The following is a 26,014-nucleotide window of genomic DNA, read 5'->3' as shown; positions in this document are numbered from 1 at the left end:
AGCCAGATACAATCACAAACTGGAGCAGAAACTTCGCTCATAGGAGGAACTTACACAGAAAAACAGCAGGAAAAGAGTGAGGAATTTGGCAAAATGGACAGCGCCATCGCGTCCGGAACGGCCCAAAACCCCAGTCTACAATGTCAAAGTGCTCAAATCCGACCTCGGATGAGCAGTTTACGGCCAAAACAGGCTCCAAAATGGGCAAAAACACACCTGCGGCTGTTCCTCCTCTCTTCTCCACGTTTTTTTCTGGTCTTCTCTCTGTTTTTTCAGTTCCCACACTTAGCTTTATTAGTTGGGCACCCTTGGCCTTTTAGATGACCTCAAACGGACCCCGAACAGGCCAAAAACTGACCTCGCAGTGCATAGTTGTCACCTTTTTGCATCATCCGCACACCTGGCACTCAGCTTTTTTCCAATAATGCATCTCGCCACCACGTGAAGTGGCCCCAAAAAAAGGTCCTCATGATGACCTTCCTGCATAATTCTCACAAGCAAACACCCACGTTGTGTCCGTCCTCATCTGTGTGCAAGTATTGACCCCGTTCGCCCTCCTGACGCCACTAGATGCCATCTGACGCACCTGCTGACCTCACGTCGTCGGCCCGCGGATAGCTTCCTCGAGAAGTTTTACGCGCTACCAACTCCTCCTTATTGTAGAAAAACACAATGGTACTAGTAACGATGAAAATCGATGCACTATGTACATGGTGTCCTACCTGTACACATGTGGGCCCCACGTAACCACCTGGCTCTGGAAAATGGGCAATCCTTTATTTGATGCACCATGCATGTATATGTACATATGCACAATCCCTTGCTCCAAAAAACTCCTGACAACGGGAGCAAAGCGAAACCCGAACCCCGACGGCCTCTTAAACACCGGGGACCGAATGGCGCGCCTCGAGCCTGTCATGGTAAAGCAAACATGGGGCTCCACCTAGCTTCAGCGGCTAGGATGCAAACAACACACCACCATAAAAAAGTTTTCATCCAAGAGAGATGGATGCTTGGGAGTAATGATGAAAAGGAAAGGGAATGAGATCAAGTGAGAGAGAGAGAGAGAGAGAGAGAGAGAGAGAGAGTGAGGGAGGGGGTATAGCGGCTTAGTACGTAGGCATCACAAAAGGATGGCGAATCTGCACACCCTTCACATATACACAAGCTCACTCCAAAACACAAGACTAGGTGGCGATTCCGCACACCTCACATGGGCAAAACATTGCAAGAAAACATACTCACAAAACCTCAAGCTTTATTTAGAGAATAAGGCGATGAAATGGGGAGCATAGGGTAGGGGAATGAGAAGGGAGAGAGTGGTAGAGCACATGGCGGATAGGTGGGAGTTGATGGCGAAGACTCGCACGAGGGTTATGGCTATAATCCTCCATTTAGTTGCCCTTCATCTTCCATAGCCCAAGGGTGTAGAGGTCATGCTCAAGACGAGCATGGTGATTGCGGTGATGGTGATGGTGTGTGTGTGTGTGTGTGTGTGCACTATGCACACACAGTGTATAGTGTACTCTTTGGTGACGGTGTGTGTGTCCTTAGTGTGATGGTGACCCCTCTTTATATAGGGGAGGAGGGGGGAGAAATTCTAGAATTTAGAAATGAAGAAATCATTATCTACATAGGCCATGTGACTGTGGGCCCCACTTGTCTGGCTGTGTGTATATGTGCCAGAACAGCAGTCTCATGAGAGAGAGACTAAGAGAGAGAGAGAGATGGGTGAATGGAAAATGAGAGGTGACATGGAGAATAAATTAATTACAAGAGGGGAGAGAGGGGAGTGTGTTCAGAGGTGAATCTGTGTGCAGATGTGTGTGAACACAAGAAAAATCAGGTAACCACCGGGTGGGGATGGGTCTGTGGGCACCTTTTTCAGTGAAACTGAGTGTGTGTGAGTGTGGGGGAGGTTATTTAGCTACAAAACAAGAGACATGGCGCTCTTTAGAGAGAGAGAGGGGGGTATTTGGGTCATGGGATATGATAGGAGAGAGAAAGGGGGGGTGGGGTATACTATTTTGGAAGATAGCATAAGTTGCATGTGAGTTAGGGTGCATTATTGGTGAGTTATAATGCATTATTGGTGAGAGGTGGGGTAGCTTGAGGGGAGAGAGAAAGGAGAAAGGACAAGGGGAAGAGAGAGGGGGTTGACCTTTTGAGTGGAGGAGAGGAAAAGAGACACACGGCGGGGCAACAGTGAAGAAAAAGGAGGCAAGGTGGGGATGGGCTGCCCCGCAGGCATGAGGTGGCCTATTTTACCTTTCTCATATATTTACATAATCATACTTTATTTTTCTTACTTTTTTCTAATGCCTTTTATCACTCCCTCCCTAAGAGGAGGTTTCCATGGGGTGGGGACGAGAGAAGAGGGGTATGGGAGCTTGGCTTGTGAAAAGCCCCCATCATTAGCCCTCCCCTTTTGGCTAGAGGCATTCATGTCTCTAGATCTGTTTCTTCTTCCGCTTAGCTGTAGGATCCAATATCGAGTTGCCTTCTGAACTAGCCATTCCATTTGGCCATTGGTGAGATTTCTGGGATATTCATGAATCTGTAACAGGTTCGAGTGATAACTTGTTCCTTGGAATAGTGTCGGTTGATTAAAGGGGAAGCCCATGGCTTCCAGAAATTTGTGCCAATGTCCTCCTGGATCCCAAGTGAAAAATAGGATCATTGTTTGCAGTGTCCGAACAATAAAATTTGCATGCCAAATTGGATCAAATTTGTAACCACCAGTAGCGAGAGGGGAAATGAGCATCTTGGCTCCTGCAAAGACAGAACTGAAAATTATGATTCCCAAGAGTGTACCAAGAATCCACCATATATGGCCTCCTTGTTGGTGTGGTGAGCTCAAGTTGTCTTCAGAGTCCTGCTTACTGCCATGACTAGAAAAAACTGCAAGCATATCATGCTTCTTTTGGGTGTGCTCAAACATGTCAGCTTCCTTTATTGATGCTAATAGCAAGCCACCTACCTTGCGGCTTAAATACAAGCGTAATTCACTTACGTTTCTCCAAAGAGAGGATGCACTATTTGTAAAAAATTGTACCAAATTGCGAATGAGCTCTTCATTCTTGCATTCTATCAGGCTTTTGTCTATCCATGGCTCCTTTGCTCTTATCTCCATGCTGATCTTCTCTCTATATGTTATAGCAGCTAGCCATAGCCATAGGTCTGATGCATCCCATGCAAACACAATGCTGTGTTGTGGAGGAGTTTGGAACATCCTTAAAAGGTTGGCAACATATTGATCATCAAACTTACTATGAACATCCTCACATAAACTGGAGGCATTACCCATCTCCAAGTTTATAACATCTTTCAGTAGACTAGAGGCATTACCCATCTCCAAGTCTATAACACTACACAATAAAATCTTGCTCGGCTGCCAAGCCTCTGAAGAAATATCCAACTCCAAACCTTCAGTCATACTTACCTCCTTGTTATGGTCCTCTAGTGAAACTGCCTTGATGCAAGATTCCTTTAGCTTGCTACACTGTCCCGGGTCCATGCTGGTGCACAGGCTTCTGTTTTCAAAGCCCTCCCCTTTGCTTGATATGTTGTCCATCTTCTGCAAAGCCTTGCTAACAGGCTGGTTTTACTCTTCTCTTGTATCTTTCGTGACCTTTGCATTCCTCTTACTCTGACGAGGCCTAATCAACACTTTACACCTTCTTACCCTTACTGCCCAATGTTGTCGATTGATCGCTTTGGTGCCTATTTCATCCAAGGTTAAAGATGTACTCACATTTGTAACACAATTTTCTTGACTTACCTCCCCCACCTGGGTAGCATCTTTTGATTCTTTAACCTCTTGTTCCACTGCTTCAGTTCTTTGAATAGTCTTCTTACTTAATCCTTCTTCTGTTACACTCATCTTGACCTCTTCTGCAAGACCAATGATACTTGGTGTGCTTGTACCAATTGGTGGTGGGCGTAGGATGATTGTAAGTGGTGATTGTGGTGGTGGTTGCATTGGTGACTGGCGTCGAATTGGTGTTGCCAGCTGTGGTTGCACCGCTGGTGGTGTGATTTGAACAGGTGGGATTGGTTGCCTGAGTGGCGGTGGTCTTGCTCTTGGTGGAGAGATCTGATTCTGTCTCCCCCTCTATTGAAATTCTACCTCCTCGGGTGTGGGCAGTAGTACATTTCATGGCCATCTTTCCCATAGTTGTAACAGTGGTACACTGGGTTCTGCCTTCGTTGTCCTCTTCCTTGTTCTGGGTTCCTGCCAGGTGCATGCCCTTGCTGCACCAGATGCACAGATAAACTCTCTAGTTGGGTGGTGATACGACTCAGCAGGTCTTGCTCTTCTGATGCCTCCTGCGGTTGGACTCTATGATTGGCTGTTGCAATCACTGGGGTTGGTTGTATCGAGCTTGTTTCCTCTGACTTGTTTACTCTTGCTTGCATGCGTAGCTTCTTGTCTTTAAGGCGGGCTACTTCGACTGCCAACTCATATGTTGCAGGAAACCTTCCCTTCACCTTCTCTCTAAGCTGCGACCATAGACCAGCAATGAAACGGTCCTTCTTTAGGAAATTAGGCGCTCCTTCACCTTCCTCCAGCGAGGCAACCCATCTCTCCCATAAGTCCACAAATTTGGACTCGTAGGTGGCATACTCCAGCAGGCCTCCCTGCTTTAATTCTGTCAGTAACTTCCATAGCCTCTCCGAGGTTGTGCCTCCACCAAACCTCTTTACAAAAGTAGCCATTAACACATCCCATGCATTCTTGGTGGCTTGGGGCAATGCATTATACCAGGACTTGGCCTCTACTTTCATCAGTAGAGGAAAAATTCTAAGTCGTGAAGCATCGTCATCTTTGTTGGAGATGATACAAGCAATGTCGAAATTATCCAAAAAGTCGGTGGTGAGATCCTTTCCCTTCTTTCCACTGAACGTGGGGAAAGAGACACTTGCCATGGTAGTGACTCAGGAAATTACAAACCTCTTTTTTCTTTTTTTCTTTTTTTTTTTACATTACATTAACAGTGCGGCTCATAGCAGCTTTTTTACAAGGGTGGGTGGATAGGTTAAAACAAGATAAAGATAGAAACATTAAAGGAATGATGGTAATCTAATATGGGAAGAATGATAGGGTTCGGGGAATTGAGAATTTCTCCTAGTACCGCCGCACCGAATAGGTGTACGATCTTCTGTTGGTAGAAGACTTTCCTATCTACATAGATATTCACATGCATATGCTGCAAGAATCTGAACGAGAATGCCGTTGGCCCGTTTTCCATCATGCACAGAGCATGAAATACTTACTTATACTCTTATCGTGCCAGTGTTGATGAGTCGGCACATCCACAAGAGGTCGTCACCTTTCATGGGCTCTACCTTTCCTTCGTTGCTCAGCACGTACGGGGTGATGGCGACGCATCTGACCACTCCCAGCCTCTTGGCTAACAACAATTGTAGGTAATTTCCGTAGTCGGAGTGTTGCATGAATTCTACTCCATTCAGTTGCAACTCATCCCCAGCCGACTGGGTTTCTCCCGTGGTAGAGAGCTTCTTCAGGATAAGTTGTACAGGGAGAGGAGGAAGATCCTCCACTCTCTTTCCAAAACAGCGAGAGCAGTAGCCGAACCACTCTTCTCTAGGACATGGGAATCTTCTTACCACTTCTTCTTCCGGATTGCTGAAGTGGATTGGTAGCACTCGCATGCGTCGTGCAAATCGGTAGGCGACCTTTCGCCGCTTAGCTTCGGATGACTTCCTCTTTGGCAAACTGGGTACAACCCGGCTTTCTGAGCTTGAAGCACTTGCTTGGCCAGATGCTTCTCCCTTCGGGGTCATGTGTTTCCAGACTGGCTTATCTTCTCCTTGCCTTTGGCTCTAGCAGCCCCTTTAGGCCACTTTGGAGTTATAACTTTGACTGTAGTTTCTTTAGGGAAAAGAGGTCTCACCGTTTGCTTCCCTTCCTTGATGTGAATGACTTCTTTGCGATGAATGTCGATGTAGATGACTTCAGCCCTTTCGCTTCCTTCGTTGCTGGCACTCATTGACAGTGCGCCTTGGTTGACAACAGTGATGGCACTTCATCGACCTCCCACCTGATGCTCTCAATTTATAGTTAGAACGAGTGACACGAGATGGAGAATTTACCTCTTGAATGCTAACGACACTGCAGCCTGGCAGTAGCACCTCAATGAAGGCGGCTAGTGCCTCCTTCGTCTCTTCTTCTTCCGTCCTCCAGTTAAAAAATTCCTTCAGCCATTCGTCCATGATTGATAGTGGGCGTCACTTTCAGCATTGTAAACTGAAGGGTCTTAGAAAGCCCTCCTCCGTGGGGGCACCAAATGATGGGAGCAAAGCGAACCCCGAACCCCGACGGCCTCTAAAACACCGGGGACCGAATGGCGCGCCTCGAGCCTGTCATGGTAAAGCAAACAGGGGGCACCACCTAGCTTCAGCGGCTAGGACGCAAACAACACACCACCATAACAAAGTTTTCATCCAAGAGAGATGGATGCTTGGGAGTAATGATGAAAAGGAAAGGGAATGAGATCAAGTGAGAGAGAGAGAGAGAGAGAGAGAGAGAGAGAGAGAGAGAGAGAGAGAGAGAGTGAGGGAGGGGATATAGCGGCTTAGTACGTAGGCATCACAAAAGGATGGCGAATCTGCACACCCTTCACATATACACAAGCTCACTCCAAAACACAAGACTAGGTGGCGATTCCGCGGACATGGGCAAAACATTGCAAGAAAACATACTCACAAAACCTCAAGCTTTATTTAGAGAATAAGGCGATGAAATGGGGAGCATAGGGTAGGGGAATGCGAAGGGAGAGAGTGGTAGAGCACATGGCGGATAGGTGGGAGTTGATGGCGAAGACTCGCACGAGGGTTATGGCCATAATCCTCCATTTAGTTGCCCTTCATCTTCCATAGCCCAAGGGTGTAGAGGTCATGCTCAAGACGAGCATGGTGATCGCGGTGATGGTGATGGTGTGGGTGTGTGTGTGTGCACTATGCACACACAGTGTATAGTGTACTCTTTGGTGACGGTGTGTGTGTGTCCTTAGTGTGATGGTGACCCCTCTTTATATAGGTGAGGAGGGGGGAGAAATTCTAGAATTTAGAAATGAAGAAATCATTATCTACATAGGCCATGTGACTGTGGGCCCCACTTGTCTGGCTGTGTGTATATGTGCCAGAACAGCAGTCTCATGAGAGAGAGACTAAGAGAGAGAGAGAGATGGGTGAATGGAAAATGAGAGGTGACATGGAGAATAAAGTAATTACAAGAGGGGAGTGTGTTCAGAGGTGCATCTGTGTGCAGATGTGTGTGAACACAAGAAAAATCAGGTAACCACCGGGTGGGGATGGGTCTGTGGGCACCTTTTTCAGTGAAACTGAGTGTGTGTGAGTGTGGGGGAGGTTATTTAGCTACAAGACAAGAGACATGGCGCCCTTTAGAGAGAGAGGGGGGTATTTGGGTCATGGGATATGATAGGAGAGAGAAAGGGGGGGTGGGGTATACTATTTTGGAAGATAGCATAAGTTGCATGTGAGTTAGGGTGCATTATTGGTGAGTTATAATGCATTATTGGTGAGAGGTGGGGTAGCTTGAGGGGAGAGAGAAAGGAGAAAGGACAAGGGGAAGAGAGAGGGGGTTGACCTTTTGAGTGGAGGAGAGGAAAAGAGACACACGGCGGGGCAACAGTGAAGAAAAAGGAGGCAAGGTGGGGATGGGCTTCCCCGCAGGCATGAGGTGGCCTATTTTACCTTTCTCATATATTTACATAATCATACTTTATTTTTCTTATTTTTTTCTAATGCCTTTTATCACTCCCTCCCTAAGAGGAGGTTTCCATGGGGTGGGGACGAGAGAAGAGGGGTATGGGAGCTTGGTTTGTGAAAAGCCGCCATCAGTACCAAGAAATGTCAGTTTGGCTTCCAAACATGGATCGCGATTCATGTACCTCATGAAAAAATTTTGAAATTTTTTTGGTTGAGATTTGAGCAGTAGGTAGTTGGTACCATTTGAAACAAATTTTCCAAAAGAACCATATGCAAAAAAGTTGTAAAAAGTGGTCAAAAGAGCCAAAAATAGAACATTGTCAAAACCGCCACAACAAACTGTAGAAGTCAGTTTAAAACTGATCCAAATCCAAATCTTTTTGTGGAGCAAGCTACAAACATCACAAGCTATTAGCACACCAAACTTTCAGATCCAAAAGTGGTGGAACATGGATCGCGATCCATGTACCTCTGAGAAAATTTTGGACAGAAACTTTTCCAGCCTGTAGCAGAGACCATTGTGAACAAAAGTCCCCAAAGAATTTTTGTCAAAAAAGTTCAAAAACTGGGTGAAAGAGCGAAAAACTCTTCAAGGTAAAAACCCTAAACCAGACCTAGGATTTGACTTTTTCCTGACCTAAACAAGTCCAAATCATACAAAAACCGTATAGCAGGAATCAATAGACCAAGGGCAAGCTGTGTGCCAAGTTTCAATGCAATCTGACACATAGGTACATGGATCGCGATCCATGTTCCTTTGTCATAGACTGATACCAAACTTGCACGATAGCTAGAGGACATCACCAGGAGTCTAGTGGTCTTTTTAAAAGTGAATTTGGATATCAAAAACCTGTCCAAAAGCCCAGAACTGCCAAGTACTCTATGTAAGTGCCAGAATTGACCTAATTTTCAATCCAGAGGTCCATTTTCAAAAATTTTGATACCATAGGACCTACTAATCATGCTGATTCTAATGGTACCACAAAAAGTCAATTTGGGCTCCAAACATGGATCACGATCCATGTACCTCAACTTCAGAATTTGCTAAAATTTGGTACAGAGCCTGCACATGACCTTGTCTACACACAGTAAAAATTTGGGAAAATTTGAAAAAAAAAATCCTGACAGGGAACATGGATCGTGATCCATGTACCTCTCAACATAGTGGGGGTATCTGACTTGCTGATCTTGTAGACATACTTGAGAACATCCCAAATCTCAAGTTTGAGCTAAAAATACCTTCTAGAGGCCAAGATAGAAGCCAAAGTTCCTATGTTCTGGTCCTGAGACTGTTTTAAGTGTTGTTTCAAGTGCAGTTCACTAAAAGTGCTCTAGCTCTTGATACACAACTCCAAATTGAGTGAGGTATAGCTAGGAAGAAAGCTTGCAGGCAATAGCACACACCTAGACCAGTTTTAGAGCTGCATTTTTCTAGGTTTCCTAAATCCAAACTTTTAGGGTACCCCAAGACCAATTTCCAGAAACCAAAAAAATAACAAATTCCTGACTTTTCAGAGACCTAACTAGGGGCAAAAAGAGATAAGCTGCACTACGCCAAAGTGAGCTTGTCAAGGAGTATCTTGGGAGATTTGAGTGATCCTTAATCATGATAAATCATTCACCACCAGGGTTTTCTACTCCACTCAGAGACATGAAAAAAGCAAGAAACACTACAATGCCAACAACAGGGGGATTGGGAGAATACCTAGAGGAGAGACATCCTCTAATCAACAAACCAAACGTGAGATTCATCAAAGCCAATGAATCCATGAGAGTGATTACAGATTACACTTATGAGGGCTTGTATAGATTCACAAACGGGGATCAATACATCTTTTACAGGTGTGTAGAACCCTACGATGGAGAGTTGACATTCCATAAGAACCTCTATGCATTCACATACACAGATGCCAACGGAGTGCAAGTTTTGATGGTAGATAACTATGGACGCGAGTACAAACTTGTTGATCCAATTGACCTAGAAAAATACACATACAAGGGTACTCCGATCTCTACTTACTTTTGGCCAAAACCGATGCCAAAGTACACATCAGAGAGGATTCCATCGGGATTTTCTCCAAGAGGAGAGAAGAGCACCAGAGATCTCTTTCCACGAGACCACAAATTGGTTAGACTGGTGACTGAACCACAACGATTAAGACCATATCAAGTGGCTCAATGTGTCAAGACAAAGTAAAATGGGTCAGGGGATCCATATGCTCATGTCTCACTCTTCAAGCAAGTGTTGAGAGCTGAAAAAGTTGCGGATTTCCATACTCAGTATGGGGGATTTGGGTTGACAGTAGAAGGAACATCCTTGAGTTGGTTCCAAACATGGAATAGAGATGATTTTCCAAACATAGCACAATTGTTACAAGAGTTTGTAGAGGAATTCTCAAAAAGGGGAATCAAACATAACACGGTGTCACACATCTACGCTTTCAAACAAAAAGCGAACGAAAGAGTGAAGGAAGCTTTGCTTCGCTTCAAAAAATACATTGATAGATGTCCTGTGAGAGAGTTACCGCAAGATGAGAGATTATCAGTTCTCTTCATAGAGGTCTTGAGGAATGAAACTCTCAAAAAGAACCTACATCTAAAAGGATACACGACATTTGAGCAAGTCACTAGAGAAGCTCTATATCTAGTTGACAATTGCAAGGCCTACGGAGAGGTGACTAAAGATACAGACAACACGACTAGTAGTACCTCTTCTCCGAAGAGCGAACCTACCACACAGCAAGATGTTCAAACTCCTTGGGAACCAATCATGGACCAAGTGGTCAAGGGGGTGATTAGAAGAATAAACCAAGGCTACCCACAAAATCTAGATGTACGACATTCTCAATTGAGGATATGCAATACTTGTGGAGGGGATCACCCCACTCCATGGTGTAGCACTCAACCAAAGCCACAACATGTGGTAGGGAAACAACCATCTCTTTTGAATGATGGTAGAGAAGTAGTCAACTACGCTCAACCAAGGTATATGCCGCAACCTGTGAGAAACCAGTACTCGGATGCAAATACTCTCATGTTCATAGCCAATCATGAGGACTATGATTCAAAGAAAATCCTCACAAGGTAAGAACAACCATTAGCTGGATCACCAGCTGTGAAACAAGAAGGTCCATGCTATGAGTGTGGGGTGATCATTGGGCACAAAGTTGTCCAAAAAAGGGTCCACAAATTGAATTATTTGTGTTCTGTGACGGTTGTGGGATAGATCATCTACGCCAACACTGTGTTAAGAATCCAAAGTACAAAGGGAAAGCAACAATGAATGTTGTAGGCATAATGCCTTCTTCAAGCGGATCCGAGGTAGAACCCGCCATTCCTTTAAACGTGATGACTCGAGCTCAAGCTCAAGAAACTGCCAAAAAAAAACCAGCTAAAAAAGCCACATTGCCTGTTCAAACAGAATTTGAGAACAAACCGGTCAGAAGCTTCGGAAGAAGATCATGGAAAGGCAGACGGGACAAAATGAAATCGAAGAGGCTAAAGGAGAAAGCGGCTTTGGAAACAGAACTGAATCAAACAAGAGAGAAGCTTAGACAAGAACAAGAAAGGAACAAAAACGCAAAGGGACCTACAGAGTCAAAGACTAACTCAAGAGGTTTAGTCTTGGTCGACAAAGTGAATGAACCTTTGGATGAGATCTTGAAAGCTTATGAAGCTAGGTTAAAACCCAACCAAACCCAAGAGGATAGATGGCTAACGTACCCTCATCCAGGGTATGAACAAAAGAGGTTGCAAATGAGCAAGGAGCTTATCCAGAAGGCCCAAGCTCTTATGGAACCACATGTTCCAGATGCTCCAAAAATGGAGGTGCTAATCCGCGATAAAGTCCAAGAATTGGAGATCTAGGGTATTGTAAACAGAGACCAAGGAGGGTCAAAATTTGAGGCACCTTTAGATACAAGGGAAGTAGCCAATACCACAGATGGTGTGGGTTCACAAGTAGTAATGCCTATTCCACAGGTAGAAGAACCGTGGCCACAATCCTTGTGGGAATCAGTCACAAACCAAAAAGATGGTAGTGCTACTTTAAAGTCAGCAACTATCCCTGAGATAAACATGGATCATGAATTTTTCCCAGGAGATATACGATCTCTATACGGGGATGTCAGGTCTCTCGCATGTGAAGAGAGTAAACCACGCTCTCTAAAGACTTTTCCATCTTTCATAGGAGAACACGAGACAAAATCTGAGGTTAAAATGGTACCTTCTCAGTGGAAAGCCACACCAACAATGATGGATACCAAGATCTTGCATGAATTGATGTCTTCTCCTATACAATGCACACTTTATCTCTCAGAGCTACTAATAATTAGACCACGTCCATGGGGCCAAATGGGCAAACACCTGGAAAACATGGGGCTGAAAATCCCTTCACATGACCAACTTGCATACAAAAACATGGATGACACCTCGCCGAAGAAGCGACAGACAAAGCCAGTACTGGTAAATAAGGTGGGCGACTACTATGAAGGAGATGAAGGAAACACCACCTTACCACTTGAGTACAAAGGAGTAAAGACAGTTTCTATATTAGATAGTGGGGCAGGAATTTCCATTGCAACCAAAGAGGTATGGAAAAAATGGGGAAAGCCTACTCTTAGGAAAACTCGAATGAAACTGCAATTAGCGGATGGATACATGGAGAAACCAATTGGAATATTAGAACAAATCATTGTATCCTCGTGTGGCATCGAGTATGAGCACACCTTTGCCATAATGAATTTTGACAAGAGCAGCAACTTTGATATCATATTGGGCAGACCATTCATGCGTCAGCTCAAAATGGTACAAGACTGGGACTATGACTATATCTACTTGAGACACACGGATGTCACTATGAAGATCAGTGTCACGAATCATAGTTATAAAGATGTAGTACGAACCCCGGGGGAAGACTTAAACTCCACAACTGATTTGGAAAGCAAAGCGCATATTTGGATGTACGGAGCTCCTGAGAGTGGAAGTCTTAGAGAGCAAGATTGCATCCTAGTGCGTTCAGTAGAAGATGAGGCATATGTACTATTTTCAGAGGAGTTATTTGAACCCTTTGGATGGGATCAAATACTGGTGACTCTTGATGTGTGTGTGAATGAGGTGACCCTGACTAAATTTTGCGATGAAGATGGGTATGATATAACTCCCTTATTTACAATAAAGGTGTTGAAGGAAGCTAATGAAGTTTGTGAGTGTGAAAGTCGAAAAGGTGAAACAGATAGCTACGTCATGGAGCATGATGCCAAAGTGCACATCAAGGAAGGAGAGCAACGACGAGAATATATCATCATTGACATACCTGAAGAATCAACAAAAGCTGTTTCAAAGAAGTCCACTCCAAAAAAAATGCAAATGAAATAGATGAAGGAGAAAAGCTTCCAAGTTCAACGAAAAATCTTCAACAAATTCAATATCAAAAGAAGAACAAGGACAAGGAAGAAGATCAACTGTCTCCTACAATGATCAAATTTAGCATATGCGGAGAAACCGGACTCAAAATCACATGTTCAACTGTGATAGATCCAAAAGCAACAACAAATATAATGACTTATGGAACGTGGATCATGATGGGAAATCCACCAATCATCGAGCTAGAGGACATCGTGTACACAAGTTCAAAAATGCCGATTCCTAGCTTCGGAGTGGCAGAAGCTGTACTCAAATTGAGTACCGGGAAGTATAAAGATACTTTCCATATAATCGACTCCCATCACATCAAGGAGAGTCTAGTCTTGATAGAAATTTGAGGAGGAACATCTTCTTTTGACAACAATAAAAATCTTCAACAACGACAACGGTAAGACTCCATGAATCTTCTCAAATCCATGCAAAGAAGATATCGCCAACCATCACAGCAAAAGGTAAAGCAAAGGTGAACACTGAAGTATATCAACCTCGCCAGACGACTTTACCTTCAACGAGCCTCCATGAAAATTCCCGCGAAGCCTCTACATCAAGAGCCATACCATCAACAATGCAATGGAAACCAAAGCAAAAAGTCTATCAACCAAAGTTTCCATCACATCAAAGAAATAGGAAGAAGCCAAAAGAATGTCAACCAAGTGTTGGTATCCAAAGAGCACATCAAAGTCAAAGACCCAGTTTGGAGACATGAAGCACAAGTTCAACAACAACAAAAGATGATAGGGTGGGTAGCATCAAATGAGTCAATCACTGCTCAGGGCTACTTTCCTTGCTGCTCAAGGCTACTTCAAAGGAAACGTTAATGTTTGGGCCAAAAAACCTAAAGTAATAGCCTGGATCTACTCGCCTCAACCAAAGAGGTCTACAAGGAGCAAGCCAAGCTATCAACTGAATACAAAATACTCAGGCAAGCGAAAGAAAACCAGCAAAAGGCAAACGAAAAGACCTTCCAAGTGGGCAACGCAAAAAGTTTGGGTACCGAAATCAGACTTCAACTAAGATACCCAACACAAACAGGTGAATCAACGGATGATTCCGATTAAGCTACCCGAAGCACAAGGATTTTATGAAGGTAACAATCAAATATGGTTACCAAAAATTGGAGCTCACTTTGGAACAACCAAGAAAAATCCTGTAGCACAAGCTTCTACCCCAAAGCAAGCAAAGATAACCAACATCCAACAAAAGCCAATTGCAACCAAGGGTGCTACAACCTCCAAATGCATACCTTGTCATCAACTACAAAAGCAAGGCTTCTACAAAGGAAATCATCAGATTTGGCTACCGAAGCCTAGTGGCCATCAAGTCATCGAGCAAAAGGATCAAATGCAAAACACGATCACACACGGACCAAATACAAGGTGGGTTCCAAAATTTCTTGTGGAAACTTAATCACAGAGAACCCACCCATCTCGACAACCTCTTCTCATGCAAGATAAAGCAAAGGCTACATCAATCCCTACAAGAGCCGAAGGACTTGATTCACAAGGCAGTTTCAACATACAACAAGCAAATCAAGAGGAGCCAAAATATGCCAACCTACTCGACAAAATGCTGGCATCCAAAGACCAACACAATGGAAGAGGCCTAAATTTCAAGAACTTATGGAATTGGGTTTCTGGCCTTGAACAGGTGAGTCCAAGTTGCCATTAAAAATACATGGCATAAAATTCAGAGTTGGGTAGCAAAGCCACTAAATGAGTTGAGGCGTTAGTTTCAAACCTTCATGTAATATTCTCTGTGGTCTAAGCGTCTTAGTTATTTTAGGTACTGCTCAAGCTGGAAGAGTTGAGTATAATTACGTTGTGTCGCTCATGCTGGTATAGATGAGCATAAGAGTCAAAGTCATTGCAGTATAGTGGTAAGTGAAGGAGGAGGTCCAAAAGACGCTCACGGACTTAGCACAGTGAGGAATGAGTGGAGAAGCTTCTACATCAAAAACCCTTCTTGGAAACGTGGAAGCTATTGAAACGTCTTTTGATGTCACATGTGCTACATTTGTTCCTTGAAGCACCCATCAACTTCATCTCTTACACTGCATGCTTTTGTGTGAAAATTTCATATGCATATAGAGTGTCCCATAATTGCCACTTGCATTAGACACTCTTTCTTTGTTTCTTCCAAGAACTCATCTTGCATGACAGGTACTTCAAGTCCAAATGCTCAACTCCAATAAGAGCGTATACCAAAAGCACTTTTTTTCCACCGGGTTTTTTTCCTTTGGTCATCTAGGTTTTAAGACCCTAATCTAGACCTCATCATCGACTTCTTGTATATATTCCTTCTACATGAAAGATAAGGAAATGGCTACCCAAATCAATCGACAATGACTTGGAGCAAAAATAGCAGGTATCCATATGATTATCAAGTGCATCTTTTATCTAAAAGGGAGACAACAAAGCTCCATAAAAAAATGGCAAGTCAAAGAATGGCCTACAACGACAAGCAATCAAAAATTTAGCAAGCGAGCTATCCACAACAATCAAAAGTAGCTCACACAGTGCTTCAACATTGGTGACCTATTGCAAACAACTCAAATTGCAGTGGACCTTAAAAGCAAATCCATCGTAAAATCCACGCGCCAAAGAGGATCAGTTCTACAAATTCAAACACATCAACATCCACCTTTACGGGGGCTAAGATTGGCAACAAAGAGGCGAATGCACAACAAGAAGAAAAGGTTCCTCAACAATCACGCTCAAGTCACGTATCAACAACATGAAAGATATGAATCACTCAAGGAATGGGGGAGTGTCATTAGTGACAAAGCACTTCCCAAGCTGAAGACCAACCTTGAAGACAAAACTGAAGACAACCCTATGACAAGACTGCACAAGGTCGTGTCAAGGGACGACACGAATTAGGAAGGGGGGAATGTTTGAGGATAAATCAAATGGGCGCCCAATTGGTTGGACACGTAGCCGGACACAACATTTGTAGTCTATTATTTTGTGCGAGCTAGTGTAGTGATACTCTGTGTAAATCCCAATTCCATAGTAATAGTCAATCCTGAGTTGTACTTTTGTCATGTTATTTGTAAAGGTTCGTGTGAGCCGGCCACTGGCCATTTAGAATTTCCTAGGCATAAATGTCAATAACCTTAATGTGAAAGGGAGGCTTGTTTTTAGAAGAGGTGGGAGCTCAAAAAACGTACGCTCAAGATACGAGCTGCTCCAAACTTGTAATCGACGCAACTAATGAATGGGTAATCAGTTTTCAAATCCGAAACTTGCATTGTGTTCCTCTTTCTTTGCTCTTTAAATTAATTGTAAGCATTGTCAGTTTTTTTGTGGTTCGCGACTACGTGTTTGTGAGCTGTAAATGTAGATTTGAGTGCTTAAATCATTATTTATAGTCGTTTTGACCATAGGAGAGTGTTCTTAGACCATAGGAGAGTGTTCTTAAACCATAGGACGATAGTTCTGTTGCAGGTTTCAGGACCTTTTTCATGATGGATCGTGATTCTGGTACCTTGTTGGATTGCCACCAGACTTGCCAGGATAGTGCCCCTAGGTGTCCTAGACCTCCTCCTAAAGTTTCATTGCATTTCGAGTCCGTTCGAGTGCTGAAATGGCGTGATGACCTAGAGTTGTGAGAAAGGACATAGGCAAATTTCCCTGATCATTGAGTGTTAGTTTGCTTGTAGAGTTAGTGTGTTTGCTTGTTAAGGTTCACTTCATAAGATTGAATATCTCATAGAGTCTCCGTGCCCCATCCGAGTCACTTTCCCTGAGTATTGACATTATGTTAGTGCCAGAAAGCTATGCTGCAGACGTCCGTCGCAGCGACCCGCTAACAATTGTGATCCATGTTTGGAAGCCAAATGGACTTTTCTTGGTACTACCAGGTTCAGCATGACTAGGAGGTCTTATGGTATCAAAATTTTCAGAAATGCACCTTTGGATTGGAAGCTAGGTCAATTCTATCACGTTGCCAGAGTTCCTGCCAGTTTTAAGCTTTTGGGATGGTTTTTTGCATCCAAATTCAATTTTGGAAGGACCACTAGACTCTCTGTGATGCCCTCTAACTATGGTGCCAGTTTGGTATCAAAATGTGTCAGGGAAACATGGATCGTGATCCATGTTCCTTAGTGTCAAAATACACTGAAACTTGACCCACAGCTAGTCCTTGGCCTTCTCATGTTGGCTATACCATGACTTTAACCAAAATTAGAGGCAACCTCCAAAACCAAGGGAACTTTAGACCAGGGAATCCACCTTTTGTTTGAAATGGGCCACCCACCAAAAACAACAGCAATGGGAATAACTTCAACCGTTCATCTGTTCCAAGAGAAGGAGGGGGAAATCAAACACCTCAAGAAAGAGCTCAAGCTAACAGAGCTCAGGTGCTAGAGGCAAAGGGAATCAAGAAAATACATGTGTTCATGCAATCTAGGTAACCATTTTACCTTATAGTTTGATTCTAGGAGCGCACATTCTTTCATCTCTCCTAGATGCATTAGAAACCTCATTCTTCTTGAACACCCTGATTTAGACCTTACGGTGGAATTAGCTATGGGTAGGAAGGTTAAATCTTCTACTTTAGTGGGTAATTTGAATCTTGTTTTGGATGGTCACAATACTTCTTCTGACTTCAAAGTCTTACCCATAGGAGTCTATGATGGAATCCTAGGGATGGATTGGCTTATGGCCAATGATGCTCACATACATTGTAAAGATGCTTCATTGACTTTTGTAAATAACCAAAACTCCAAAGTTACAGTTACTAGGAAACGAGAAAAACCTAAACTTAAACTAGTGAACTTTATCAAACTTATAAAGAGTGAAATGTTTTATGCAGTAAAGCGTAACCCTACAAAGCTTAACCCAATGATGACTTTTTTCTTGAAGGTCGGTTGAGTGTGATTGTCAATAACAACTCAATAGGCAAGGATGACTGATGTCACTTTGTCATAAAGCCATTGATTACGGGTTGTGACTCCATCAAACACCATGACAATCAATGGTACTTTGTAAAATTGAAAGTGTAGAATCAACTTCAAGTCTTCAATTCACTTGATTTGGTGGCCAATTTCTAAGTGTTCAATGTGACGTGCTCGGATAGCAAAGGTAGTTCCACAAACCCAATGACTTTTATATAACCATGTATTTGGTGGATCAAGATTTATATGTGCAAAAATCTTATTGAGAATGCGAAACACATTCTCTTGAAGATTGCACCTCAGGTCAATACAAAATGGCATTTGCCATAGAATGGGGCATATTTGCATATTGAGTCATGCCTTTTGGTTTGACAAAGGCACCTACAACATTCCAAAGATTGATGGCAGATGCTTTCAAAGAATACTTGAGGATCTTCTTGGAAATCTATATGGAGGACCTATGTGTACACTCTCTCCTGAGAGAGGAACATACAAAACACCTCAGAAAATTATTCGAGAAGTGCAGGATATATAGAATCTATTTTGATCCAGAAAAGTGTTTTTTTATGGTCAGTTAAGGACGAATCTTGGGACATAATGTCTCAAAAAATGGCATATCCATGGATTTGGATAAGATAAAGGTGATTATTGAAATGTCTAAACCAAACAATTCAAAGCAAGTACAATGTTTTTTGGGACATTGTGGTTACTACAGGAGCTTCATACACATGGATGAAATTGTTGCCCACCCTTTGTATAAACTTATTTATAGTGATCTATAAATAGACAGATGAGTGTGCGGAATCATTTAAGAAATTAAAATATGCTCTCGTATCTGCTCCAATGTTAAAAGAACCTGATCGAGAAAACATATTTCACGTTCATATTGATGCGTCTACATTTGCCATAGGATGTATTTTGGCTCAACCAGGAGACAGAACTATGGATCTCCCAGTCTGCTATGCTAGCTAACAACTCAACGGTGCTTAAAAGAACTACACCACCACCAAAAGAGAGGAGCTTGGAATGATTTATACTATTAAGAAATTTTGGCATTATCTCCTTGCAAATAATTTTGTGTTTTTCATAGACCATTAGGCCCTCTTATACTTTGTCAACAAACCATGCAATACAGGGCGAATCGTAAGATGGTTCATCACATTGCTTGAGTTTGATTTTATTGTAGTGATTAAAAATGGGAAGACGCATCTTCAAGTAGATTCCTTTGATTTCCAAATGGAGAGGCTCCAAAGAGAGTGGATGATGATCTCCCAGATGCATATCTCTTCAATGTAAAATGGTACCTAAGTGGTCCCAAGAGATAGTAATCTTACTATCACACAGCAGAGAATTCGACAAGACTAACCAAGACCATAAACTACAAATGATTCAGCAAGTTTATAACTTTCAGTTGATTGGCGGACATTTATATCATCTAGGCTCCAGTGGTATCCTACAATTGTGCATAAATCCAGAGGAATATGATGCCTACTTGTTGGAAGCACATAATCAGGACTTAACATTTCATTGCTCATTCACAAAAACTTTCCAACGGTTGAGACAATTGGGAGTGTATTGGCCAACTATACGTGTTGATGTTCATGATTAAATTAACTAATTGTGTCAAATGCAGATCAACCCCACGAGTAGAATATGCGTCACTATTTCAAATAATAGTTACACCAGAATGGAGTCAATACATTGTTGACTTCATGGAAATGCAAACATTTCCTAAAAATACCACCAGAGCACGGCAAAGGGCGATAAAAATAGAAGCTCGTGACTTCACTTTGAAAACCAGCTTTATAAACAAGGAAAGGATAACCAAATTAGGCTATGTGCAACAAAAAGCATGTACATTCCAATCCTTGAACAAGCACATGAAGGAATAATTGGAGGCCATTTCTCAGGGAAAAAGACAACAAAAATTGTCCTCACCGTTGAAATATGGTGGCAAACATTACATATGGATGCAAACAAATATACAAAATGATGTGACTCTTGTAAGGGAATTGGCCTATTTAACTTGAGAGTAGCGGAAATTAATGAAAGTACTTTTGAGAAATGACTTTGTGATCATAGCGGGTGAACATAGTTGAAGATAGCAACATAATCATAGAAATTAGTTAACTTGGCATGAACAATAATTTTGCAAGAGAGAGAAAGCTTTAACTATCCCAAGCCTCAGTCCCAAGACCTCAAACACCTTCGAAGGTGGAGAGAGCTAGCAGGGAATGAGGGTAGGGAAGAGGAAGAAGAAACATTTCGTAGGAGAAATAATTAGTTCCTCACTTATCATAACTCTTGTTGCTAGCATACATAATAGCATAGTAATGAAGAAGAAGGAGATGGCAAGCTTAAGCATTGAAGCATGGCTCTTGGTTGGATTTTCACTCCATATCCAAGATTGTTGGTGTAGGCTCTCGACCTCTACTTGCTTGGAGAAGGAGAGGGAGATCTTTCACTTTGCATAGCACACAATGAGAGTGTTTGTGAGTGTGTGTGGGTGAGTATACCCCCTAAGCAACCCCCTAGCTTGCTTGGGTCGACCACCCCTTGTAGCTCATGCTTGAAGCTCATTGGACCCCTCTAGGCCTAGCCAATCACAAGCAGGAGGCCTTACAAGCAGCAAGGGTAGCCTTGAGACAAGTGTCCCCCTTTCCCCTTTGAGAGAGAGGTCTAGATAAATGCTAAATCAACTAATTAAATCTCCTAAATTATTATTGGACCCCTTGGGTGGCCAACCAATAGGCTTCAGGCACACCATGAGGGAAACATGAGGAGGAACTTGACAAGTGTCCCTTTTGCTTTCTTTGTACCATGCATGCCTTGTGTGAGTGTGTGGGTGGTCTCTCTCATCCCCCCTCATGTAGGGCTCGCCCCCTCCTTGTAGGGATTGAATCTTTGACTTTTTGACACCTCAAGCCCCTCATGCATAGGCCCAGTTCCCACCACAAGCTTGGCTCATAAGAACTTTAAGCTTGGGCTGGGTTCTCACCTCAAGTGCAACCCTAGCATCTCAAGCATGTCAAGCACCTCAAGCATCTCAATAATTAAGCACCTCAAGCACCTCAAGCACCTTAGTCATCAAGAATGACAAGGAGGACAAGCACCTCGAGCTGGGTTGGGTTCCCGCGCCTCAAGCTCAGCCCTAGCTTACCTAAGGTACCTAAGGTCAAAGGCCTTTTACACACATTATTGGAGGTATTCAATGAAGCTAACCCTAAGGTCTGTAAAGAATGAGGATGCAAGAGAGATACACAAGACAAGCACAAAGCACACAGAGATGGAAAGCTTCTTCTTCTTCTTTACAGAAAAGAGAGTACAAAATGACTAAGTGCTAAAGCTAAAAAGTAGCACATATGTACATGCGGTCACTAAGTGTGAACTCTCTAGAAGCGTACTAGGCTGGCACTATAAGTGTAGTCCAGCTGTAGAATCACTGGCAGAGATCCTCCATTTTGGTCACCTAACGCGCCAGTGAGTAAATGCCGTAAGCGGCCAAGACCCGTAGTGGATGCCACCTCAAGGTGTAGAGCTCGACATCTCAACACTCCCCCTCGAGCTCTGCATGTCGTAGAGTCCAAGCATAGTCCGGAAACGTCGAAGCTTCTCAGCTCCGAGGGCCTTGGTAAAGATATCCGCTATCTGCTCCTCTGTGCTGACGTAGACCAAGTCGATGTTGCCCGCCAACACTCGCTCTTGAACGTAGTGGTAATGGACCTCTATGTGTTTGGTCCTAGCATGGAACACTGGGTTCCTAGCCAACTGCATGCTGCTGAGGTTGTCACAATGAATGACAATCTGCTGGTCCACTTGCACTCCCAAGTCCTCAAGTAATGTGCGTAGCCAAGCTACCTCGCACGCCGCAACTGCTGCACCTCTGTACTCGGCCTCTATGCTCGATAAAGCAACCGTAGGCTGCTTTTTGCTGCTCCAAGTAACAGCAGCACTCCCAAAAGAGAACATGAAGCCACTCGTAGATCTCTTATCAACAATGCTACCTGCCCAATCTGCATCTGTATACCCATACAATGCTAATGGTGCATCTGCTCCATAGAACAATGCGTAGTCAAAAGTCCCTTGCACATACCTAAGTCTACGTCGTACTCCATCCAAATATGGCTTCCTCGGAAGCTGCATGAACTGACTCTCCAAGCCTACTGTGTAGCTCAAGTCTGGCTTGGTGATAGTCAAGTAGATTAGACTACCCACAATCTTCTTGTACATGTTGACATCCTCAACAACATCACCCTTCTCTGCACTCAGCTTTGCATTCACATCCAAGGGAACAGAAATTGGCTTACAATCAGCCATACCATACTTTGACAACATGTCCAAAGCATACTGTCTCTGTGATAGCCATACACCCTCTGGAGTCCTGATCACCTCAATGCCAAGAAAGTAGCGCAACTCGCCCAAATCTTTCATTTCAAACTCATGTTTGGGAAGACCCTTCACATGGTCAATCTCTATAGCATTGTCACCCACAATAATAAGGTCATCTACATATATGGTAATGACCACAATCCCCACATCACTCTCACGTACATAGAGTGAATGATCTACATGAACTCTCCTAAACCCAATACTGACAAGATACTTGGCAATCCTGTCATACCATGCTCTAGAGCCCTGCTTCAAACCATACAAAGCTTTGAGAAGTCTGCATACATAATCTGGGTAACCTGGATCAACATAACCAGGTGGCTGATCCATATACACTTCCTCTTGCAACTCACCATTCAAGAAGGCATTCTTTACATCCATTTGATGCATAATCTATCCTCTAGATGCATCCACTGCTATGACAGCTCTCACAGTCGTCATCGTTGCCACTGGAGCAAAGGTCTCCTCATAGTCTATTCCTTACGTCTGTGCATAACCCTTTGCGACTAGCCTTGCCTTGTGATGCTCAATGTTACCATCAGCCTTATGCTTGGTTTTATACACCCATTTACAGCCAATAGCTTTCTTGCCACTTGGCAATGGCACCAACTCCCATGTGTCGTTTGCTTCCAATGCAGCCATCTCTTCATTCATTGCATCATCCCAATGCACATTTCCAATTGCATCCTCAAAACATGTGGGCTCCACATCCTGTATCACCTTAGCCATTTAGGCTTGGTGATGCGCTAGATACCCATCATAAGTCAATTTCTAAACTGGATTTTTGACTCTGCTAGATTTGCGCGGTCCTGGGTGACTCCTTTGCCCTCTAGCATCTTCTTGTACTTTCCTTACACCAGGTGTCCTGACAGCCGGGATTCCAAATTCCTCATCAAGACTTTGTTCAGAACCATCTGAATCCATGTTTACATGTGAAAAACCTGATGATGCATCAACCATAAGGGGAGGTTCATCAACCTTTTCCTTTCCTTTTCATGATACATTCCCTGTACCTGCTGGTGGAGTAACATGTGTACGTAGTCTACCATTCCATGGCTTCTCAACAGAGCCACGAGAAGAGGACTCTTGTGGTCCACTCAAAACTTGTGACTGTGGCCTCACATTTTGTACAACCACATCATCTTTTACATCAGCCCCAATAGTGCCATGTGCATTACTGTACCAGCTGCTCATCTCATCAAAGACTACATCTCTGCTCACTCGTAATTCTCGTGTAGTAGGATTGTAGCACCTGTACCCCTTTTGTTCAAGGGAAAATCCCACAAGAATACATTTCTCTGCTTTAGGATCCAATTTCCTACGCAACTTATCTGGTACATGCACGTAAGCTATGCAGCCAAACACTTTCAAGTGTGCCAAATCAGGCTTTGTACCTGTAAACTTTTCTTCAGGTGTAACATCATGCACCGCAGCTGTAGGTGTCCTGTTCATAATGTACATAGCTGTATTTACAGCTTCAGCCCAGAAATGATGAGGCATGTTCTTCTCATTCATCAATGCACATGCAACCTCTGCAATGTGCCTGTTTTTCCTTTCTGCGACCCCATTCTGCTGTGGAGTATATCTGCATGTAAACTGCCTGCGTATACCATGTATTCGCAGAAAATCTGAAAAAGCATTGGAGAAGTACTCTCCCCCTCCATCTGACCTCAATGTCTTGATTTGCATATTTGTCTCCTTCTCAATCATGACTTTGAAGTCCTGAAAGTGACCAAACACTTCACTTTTGTTACGCATGAAGTAGACCCATACTTTCCTTGTATGGTCATCGATGAAAGAGACATAATACCTGCAGCCATGTATACTTGCAGTATCGGTTGGACCCCAAACATCTGTGTGTACCACCTCAAGTGGCTTTTTACATACATTGCGCTCATGTGGAAATGAGCCCTTTGACTGTTTTCCAAACTGGCATGCTGCACACACTTTATGCATACCATCCACCTTGAATTTGGGCAAACCTTTTACAATCAGTTTTGATTGCATGCTGCGCAATCTCTGCTCGTTGACATGGCCAATGCATTTGTGCCAAATGTCAACATCAGCCACAACACCTGTGCCCTGTGCAAAGAATGAAGCTTTTACCTCAGGCATGTCTACATTCAGCGTAAACATTCTGCCCACACATTTGCCCTCTGTGATCAGCTTACAGTTATTCTGGAAATCTTCTACATAACAACCATTTGGATTGAAGCGAACCTGCAAACCCTGCTCAACCATTTGTCCAACAGAAACAAGATTCTTTGTAATGTTTGGGACATGATGTACATCTGCTAAGTACTTTGATTTCCCACTCTTCGTATTTAGAGGTATGTCCCCTACATGAGCAATGGGGTGAGCTGTGTCATCTCCTGTCTGCACATAGCCTGACACATCTGGTTTGCGCATATCTCTAAACCACTCTCCACGAGACATCATGTGATTAGAGGCACCTGAATCCACATACCAAACATCATCTTGGGTGAAATTCTCTGCAGTCATTGTATTCATTACATGCTGCATAGAAAACATGCGCTCGTTTTTGCTGTCATCTGCATCTCTGCTAGTAGATGCATAGTTGCCCTGTTCTCTCTTTCCACTTACTTTTACCTTTGGACAGTCACGTGACATGTGACCTCTTTCACCACAAGTCCAACATTCTCTGCTATCTGGAGTATGTTGCTGCCTGCTTGATCCTGCACCACGACCTCTTTGACTCTCCCTCCCTTGAGACTGGTTTCCCCTGTCACCTGTATTGTTTTGATTTGATTGACCTTCTAGAAATTGGCCCCTGCAACCCCTTGGGCCTCGACCACGACCTATACCTCTACCTCTATTGGAGTTAGAATAGAAGGCCTGTTCAGAATTATTTCTGCCATGAGAAGAAGATGTGTCAAGGTTCTTCTCCTCCAGAATAAGCATAGAAATCAAATCTTGGAACACGGGGATGTCGTCTCTTGTATTCATGGAAGACCTCAAATGTACATACTCATCTCCTAGACCATCCAAGAATGCACGGACAATGTCATCCTCTTCCACTGAGACTTTAATAGATCCAAGAGCCTCAATGATACTCTTGATCTTCAAAGCATAATCATTGATGGAGAGGTTGTTCCTCTTAACCTGATTTTGCTCCGACTTTAGTTGAAGCTTCCTGGCCTTGGTGTTCACCTCGAAAACTCTGCCTAAGTTTTTCCATGCCATGGCGGGGGTTTCAGCATCCTGTAGATAGCCCATCATGCCATCTGTGATGCTCATAGAAAGCCAATACATCACTTTTCTCTGGCCTTGTTGCCAGTCCCTCAAAGCTTTCCTTTGTTCTGTTGTAGCATTTGCCTTGGGAATCTCTGGTTCCTTTTCATTATCTCCTTCTACATAGTCCCAATAACCTTTTCCTTTTAGGAAATTTGTTATTCTGAACTTCCATGCAGGGTAGTTATTTTTCTCAAGCTTCTCAGTAACAATTTGACTGAAACCTTCAGACATCTTGAAGCACTAAGACAAAATAGCTGCAATCTGCAAAAACCTGCAAATCTGCTGAACCTGCTA

Source organism: Adiantum capillus-veneris, chromosome 1 (genome assembly GCF_014529385.1).
Source record: "Adiantum capillus-veneris isolate H3 chromosome 1, ASM1452938v2, whole genome shotgun sequence".
In the NCBI taxonomy this organism is placed as follows: domain Eukaryota; kingdom Viridiplantae; phylum Streptophyta; class Polypodiopsida; order Polypodiales; family Pteridaceae; genus Adiantum; species Adiantum capillus-veneris.
This window is presented reverse-complemented; position numbering follows the sequence as displayed.